Here is a 7,331-nt window from a genome sequence, read left to right as displayed (position 1 = left end):
AAGTTTGGGGCCAAAACTCCTTTCAAAAAAATTTTCAAAAAATCTCGAACCGTAAAAAGTTTCCAAAATCGTGAAAAATAAAAAACGAGTTGTCTTGCCATGAAACTTCACGTGAAGGCTTAAGGGACCATTGTATGAATTTACAAGCCATAAAAATGGCATTGGCACATAGAAATATGAAGATGTGCCTAAACCAACCTACCACCCTATCGATCCACGGCTTGCGCATCCCGTGCCTTTGGCCGACATAGAGCCTGCCCACACGCTCCTTTCGTCGGTTGGGTTAAACATACGGAGTTCATTCCTAGTCTAAGATTGGATCGAATCGAGGGTTGTGGTAGCACATGCTGGGCTCGGGCAGGTGCGGGTGCCGTATTTTTCTTCGTCGGGGCACCATCGCTGGAGCATCACCGGAGAACCTAACTGGCGGCATTGGGGTTCCGAGGATCGGGGGGCCGGGGGGGTGTGCGCACATGATGTGCGATGGGTGCTGGTACTTGGCCCTTATTTTGGCCCCCTATCGCTCATCAAACCTCGAGAAGTCACACCCTCTTAAAGAGCATTTGAGATTTTACAGGTTTGCTGCCAGTAGCCATTAAAGTGTCTGAAATGGGGACACTTTTTTCAAATGGTCACAAAATCTTGTACACTTCGAGTTTTTAGGTGAATTGTTTTGTGCATGCCAACAAAAATAAAGTGATCATGTCTACAAAGTTTGGGGCTAAAACTCCTTCCGAAAAAATTTTCAAAAAATCTCGAATCGTAAAAAGTTTCCAAAATCGTGAAAAATAGAAAACGAGTCGTCTTGCCATGAAACTTCACATGAAGGCTTAAGGGACCATTGTATGAATTTACAAGCCATAAAAATGGCATTGGCATGCAGAAATATGAAGAAGTGCCTAAACCCACCTACCACCCTATCGATCCACGGCTTGCACGTCTCGTCTCTCTGGCAGACGTAGTGCCCGCCCGCCCGCCCGCTTACTCGTTTCATCGGTTGGATTAGGCATACGGAGCTCATTCCAAGTCTAAGATCGAACCAAACCGAGGGTTGTGGTAGCAAGATCGACAGCACGCAGAGGGGGACCCGGTCGATCCCCGACTTAAGCATCCCGCCCCTCTGGTCGGCTGAGCGCCCGCGCGCTCGTTTCGTGGGTTGACTTAGGCATACAGAGTTTATTTCCAGTCTAAGCATCCGGAGTTCATTCCCAGTCTAAGATCAGACCGGACCGAGGGTTGTGGCAGCACATGCTGGGCTCAGGCATGTGCTGGTGCCATATTTTTCTTCGCCGGGGCTCCATCATCAGAGGATCGCCAGAGAACCTGATCGGCGACATTAGGGTTCCGACGATCGGGGGGACCGGGGGGGTGTGCTCACATGATGTGCGATGGGTGCTGGTATTTTGCCCTTATATTGACCACCTATCCCTCATCAAGCCTTGAGAACTCACACCCCTTAAAGAGCATTTGAGATTTTACAGGTTTGCTGCCAGTAGCCATTAAAGTGTCTGAAATGTGGACATTTTTTTCAAATGGTTACAAAATCTTGTACACTTCGAGTTTTTAGCTCAATTTTTTTTTGCATGCCAACAAAAATACAAGGATCATGTCTACCAAGTTAGGAGCCAAAATGCCTTCTGAAAAATTTTAAAAAAATCCCGAACCGGAAAAAGTTTTAAAAATCGTGAAAAATAGAAAACGAGTCGTCTTGCCATGAAACTTCACGTGAAGGCTTAAAAGACCATTGTATGAATTTACAAGCCATAAAAATGGCATTGGCATGCAGAAATATGAAGATGTACCTAAACCCACCTACCACCCTACCGATCCACGGCTTGCGCATCCCGTCTCTCTGGCCAGCAAAGTGCCAGCCCGCCCGTCCGCCCGCTCATTTCATCAGTTGGCTTAGGCATATGGAGTTCATTCCCAGTCTAAGATTGGACCGGATCGAGGGTTGTCATCGCAGGATTGGCAACACGCAGAGGGGGACTTGGCTGATCCCCGACTTGCGTATCCTACCCATCTGACCGGCTGAGCGCCTGCACGCTCGTTTCATGGGTTGACTTAGGTATACAGAGTTCATTCCCAGTCTAAACATACGGAGTTCATTCCCAGTCTAAGATCGGACCGGACCGAGGGTTGCGACAGCACATGCTGGGCTCGAGCATGTGCTGGGGCTACATTTTTCTTCACCGGGACACCATCGTCAGAGCATCGCTGGAGAACCTGACTGGCAGCATTGGGGTTCCGGCGATCGGGGGGTGTGCGATGGGTGCTAGTACTTGGCCCTTATATTGGCCCCCTATCCCTCATCAAACCTCGAGAACTCACACCCCCTTAAAGAGCATTTGAGATTTTACAGGTTTGCTGCCAGTAGCCATTAAAGTGTCTGAAATGGGGACACTTTTTCAAATGGTCACAAAATCTTGTACACTTTGAGTTTTTACCTGAATTTTTTTGTGCATGCCAACAAAAATACAAGGATCACGTCTACCAAGTTTGGGGCCAAAACTCCTTTCGAAAAAAATTTAAAAGAATACCGAACCACAAAAAGTTTTAAAAATCGTGAAAAATAGAAAGCGAGTCATCTTGCCTTGAAACTTCACGTGAAGGCTTAAGGGACCATTGTATGAATTTACAAGCCTTAAAAATGGCATGGCATGTAGAAATATGAAGATGTGCCTAAACCCACCTACCACCCTATCGATCCACGGCTTGCGCCCGCCCGCACGCTCATTTCATCAGTTGGATTAGGCATACGGAGTTCATTCCCTGTCTAAGATCAGACCGGACTGAGGGTTGACGTGGTAGGATCGACAGCACGTAAAGGGGGACCCGACTGATCCCCGGCTTGCGCATCCCGCCCCTCTGGCTGGCTGAGCACCCGCACGCTCGTTTCGTGGGTTGACTTAGGCATACGGAGTTCTTTCCCAGTCTAAGATTGGACCAGACCGAGGGCTGCGGTGGCACAAGCTAGGCTCGGGCATGTGCTGGTGCCGTATTTTTCTTCGCCAGGGCACCATTACCGGATGGTTTCCGACGATCGGAGGGCCCGGGGGGTGTGCGCACATGATGTGCGATGGGTGCTGGTACTTGGCCCTTATATTGGACCCCTATCCCTCATCAAACCTTGAGAACTCCCTCCCCCTTAAAGAGCATTTCAGATTTTACAGGTTTGCTACCAGTAGCCATTAAAGTGTCTGAAATGGGGACACTTTTTTCAAATGGTAACAAATCTTGTACACTTCAAGTTTTTAGCTGAATTTTTTTGTGCATGCCAACAAAAATACGAGGATCACGTCTACCAAGTTTGGGGCCAAAACTCCCACCGAAAAAATTGTAAAAAATCCTGAAACTCAAAAAGTTTTGAAAATCATAAAAAATAGAAAACGAGTCGTCTTGCCATGAAACTTCACGTGAAGGCTTAAGGGACCATTGTATGAATTTACAAGCCATAAAAATGGCATTGGCATGCAAAAATATGAAGATGTGCCTAAACCCACCTACCACCCTATCGATCCGTGGCTTCCGCATCCCGTCTCTCTGGCCGACGAAGTGCCCGACCGCCCGCCCACCCTCTCGCTTCGTCGGTTGGCTTAGGCATACGGAGTTCATTGCCAGTCTATGATTTGATCAAACTGAGGGTTGCGGTAGCAGGATCGACAGCACATAGAGGGGGACCCGATCGATCCCCAGCTTGCGCATCCCACCCCTCTGGCCGGCTGAGCGCCCGAACGCTCATTTCATGGGTTGACTTAGGCGTACGGAGTTCATTCCTAGTCTAAGCATATGTAGTTCATTCCCAATCTAAGATCGGACCAGACCGAGGGTTACGACAGCACATGCTGGGCTAGGGCATGTGCTGGTGCCGCATTTTTCTTCACCGGGGCACCATCACCGGAGAACCTGACCGACGACAATGGGGTTCCGACGATCGGGGGGGCCGGGGGGTTTGTGCACACATGATGTGCGATGGGTTCTGATACTTGGCCCTTATATTGGCCCCCTATCCCTCATCAAACCTCGAGAACTCACACCCTCTTAAAGAGCATTTGAGATTTTACAAGTTTGCTGCCAGTAGCCATTAAAGTGTCTGAAATGGGGACACTTTTTTCGAATGGTCACAAAATCTTGTACACTTCGAGTTTTTAGCTGAATTGTTTTGTGCATGCCAAAAAAAATACAAGGATCAGGTCTACCAAGTTAGGGGCCAAAACTCTTTCTGAAAAAATTTTAAAAAATCCCAAACCGCAAAAAGTTTCAAAAATTGTGAAAAATAAAAACGAGTCGCCTTGCCATGAAACATCACGTGAAGGCTTAAGGGACCATTGTATGAATTTGCAAGCCATAAAAATGGCATTGGCATGAAGAAATATGAAGATGTCACTAAACCCACCTACCACTCTATTGATCCACGGCTTGTGCATCCCGTCTCTCTGGCCGGCGTAATGCTCGCCCGCCCGCCCGCTCATTTCGTCGGTTGGCTTAGGCATACGGAGTTCATTCCCAGTCTAGGACCAGACTGATGGTTGCGGCAGCAGGATCGGTAGCACGCAGAGGGGGACCCGGCCGATCCCCGGCTTGCGCATCCCGCCCCTCTGGCCGGTTGAGCGCCCGCACGCTCGTTCCGTGGGTTGACTTAGACAGATGGAGTTCTTTCCCAGTCTAAGCATATAGAGTTCATTCCCAGTCTAAGAATGGACCGGAACGAGGGTTGTGGCAGCACATGCTAGGCTCGGGCATGTGCTGGCGCAACATTTTTCTTCGTCGGGGCACCATCGCCGGAGCATCATCGGAGAACCTGATCGGTGGCATTGGGGTTCCGAAGATCAGGGGGGCTGGGGGAGTGTGCGCACTTGATGTGCGATGGGTGCTGGTACTTGGCCCTTATATTGGCCCCCTATCCCTCATCAAACCTCGAGAACTCACACCCCTTAAAGAGCATTTGAGATTTTGCAGGTTTGCTGCCAGTAGCCATTAAAGTGTCCGAAATGGGGACACTTTTTTCAAATGGTCACAAAATCTTGTACACTTCGAGTTTTTAGCTGATTTTTTTTGTGCATGCCAATCAAAATACAAGGATCATGTCTACCAAGTTTGGGGCCAAAACTCCTTCCAAAACAATTTTAGAAAATCCCGAACCGCAAAAAGTTTTGAAAATGATGAAAAATAGAAAACCAGTCGTCTTGCCATGAAACTTCACGTGAAGGCTTAAGGGACCATTGGATGAATTTACAAGCCATAAAAATGACATTGGCTAGCAGAAATATGAAGATGTGCCTAAACCCACCTACCACACTATCGATCCATAGCTTGTGCATCCAGTCTCTCTGGCCGACGCAGTTTCCGCCCTCCCGCCCGCTCGTTTCGTCGGTTGGCTTAGGCATACGGAGTTCATTCCCAGTCTAAGATTAGACTGAATCAAGAGTTACGATAGTAGGATTGGCAGCATGCATAAGGGGACCCGATCGATCCCCGGCTTGCACATCCCGCCCCTCTGGCCGGCGGAGCGCCTGCATGCTCGTTTCATGGGTTGACTTAGGCATACGGAGTTCATTCCCAGTCTAAGCATATGGAGTTCATTCCCAGTCTTAAATCGGACCCGACTGAGGGATGCGACAGCACATGCTGGGCTCGGGCATATGCTGGTGCCACATTTTTCTTTGCCGGGGCACCATTGTCGGAGCATCGTCGGAGAACCTGATCGACGGCATTGGGGTTCCGGTGATCGGGGGGGCCGGGGTGGGGTGTGCGCACATGATATGTGATGGGTGCTGGTACTTGGCCCTTATATTGGCCCCCTATCCCTCTTCAAACCTCGAGAACTCACACCCCTTAAAGAGCATTTTAGATTTTACAGGCTTGTTGCCAGTAGCCATTAAAGTGTCTGAAATGAGGACACTTTTTTCAAATGGTCACAAAATCTTGTACACTTCGAGTTTTTATCTGAATTTTTTTGTGCATGCCAACAAAAATACAAGGATCACGTCTACAAGTTTGGGGCAAAACTCCTTTCGAAAAAATGTAAAAAATCCTGAACCGTAAAAAGTTTCAAAAATTGTGAAAAATAAAAAATGAGTCGTCTGGCCATGAAACTTCACGTGAAGGCTTAAGGGACCATTGTATGAATTTACAAGCCATAAAAATGGCATTGGCATTCAGAAATATGAAGATGTGCCTAAACCCACCTACCACCCTATCGATCCTCGGCTTGCGCATCCCGTCTCTCTGTCCAGCGTAGTGCCCGCCCGCCCGCTCGTTTCGTCGGTTGGCTTAGGCATACAGAGTTCATTTCCAGTCGAAGATCAGACCGAACCGAGGGTTGCGGCGGAAGGATTGGTAGCACACAGAGGGGGACCTGTTCGATCCCCAGCTAGCACTTCTCGCCTCTCTGGCCGGCTGAGCTCCCGCACGCTCGTTTCGTGGGTTGACATAAGCATATGGAGTTCATTCCCAATAAGATCAGACCGGACCAAAGGTTGCGGCAGCACATGCTAGGCTCAGGCATGTGCTTGTGCCCATTTTTCTTTGTCAGGGCACCATCATCGGAGAACCTGACCGACGGCATTGGGGTTCCGACGATCGGGGGGGTCAGGGGAGGTGTACGCACATGATGTGCGATGGTTGCTGGTACTTGGCCCTTATATTGGCCCCCTATCCCTCATCAAACCTTAAGAACTCATACCCCCTTAAAAAGCATTTGAGATTTTACAGGTTCGCTGCCAGTAGCCATTAAAGTGTTTGAAATGGGGACACTTTTTTCAAATGGGCACAAAATCTTGTACACTTCGAGTTTTTAGCTAAAAATTTTTGTGCATGCCAAAAAAAATACAAGGATCACGTCTACCAAGTTTGGGGCCAAAACTCTTTCCGAAAAAATTTTAACAAATCCCAACCCCAAAAAGTTTCAAAAATCGTGAAAAATAGAAAAGGAGTCGTCTTGCCATGAAACTTCACGTGAAGGCTTAAGGGACCATTGTATGAATTTACAAGCCATAAAAATGGCATTGGCACACAAAAATATGAAGATGTGCCTAAACCCACCTACCACCCTATCGATCCATGGCTTGCACATCCCGTCTTTCTGGCCAGTGTAGTGCCCACCCGCCCGCTCGTTCCATCGGTTGGCTTAGGCATATGGAGTTCATTCCCATCCAAGATCAGACCGAACCTAGGGTTACTGCAGCAGGATCGACAGCACACAGAGGGGGACCTGTACGATCCCCGGCTAGGGCATCCTGCCCCTCTAACCGGCGGAGCGCCCGCACGCTCGTTTCATGGGTTGACTTAAGCATACGGAGTTCATTCCCCGCCTAAGATCAGACCAGACC

This window comes from Durio zibethinus, chromosome 5 (assembly GCF_047325235.1).
Source record: "Durio zibethinus cultivar Kanyao isolate XHJ-2024 chromosome 5, ASM4732523v1, whole genome shotgun sequence".
In the NCBI taxonomy this organism is placed as follows: Eukaryota; Viridiplantae; Streptophyta; class Magnoliopsida; order Malvales; family Malvaceae; genus Durio; species Durio zibethinus.
Note: the sequence above shows the minus strand (reverse complement) of the source record.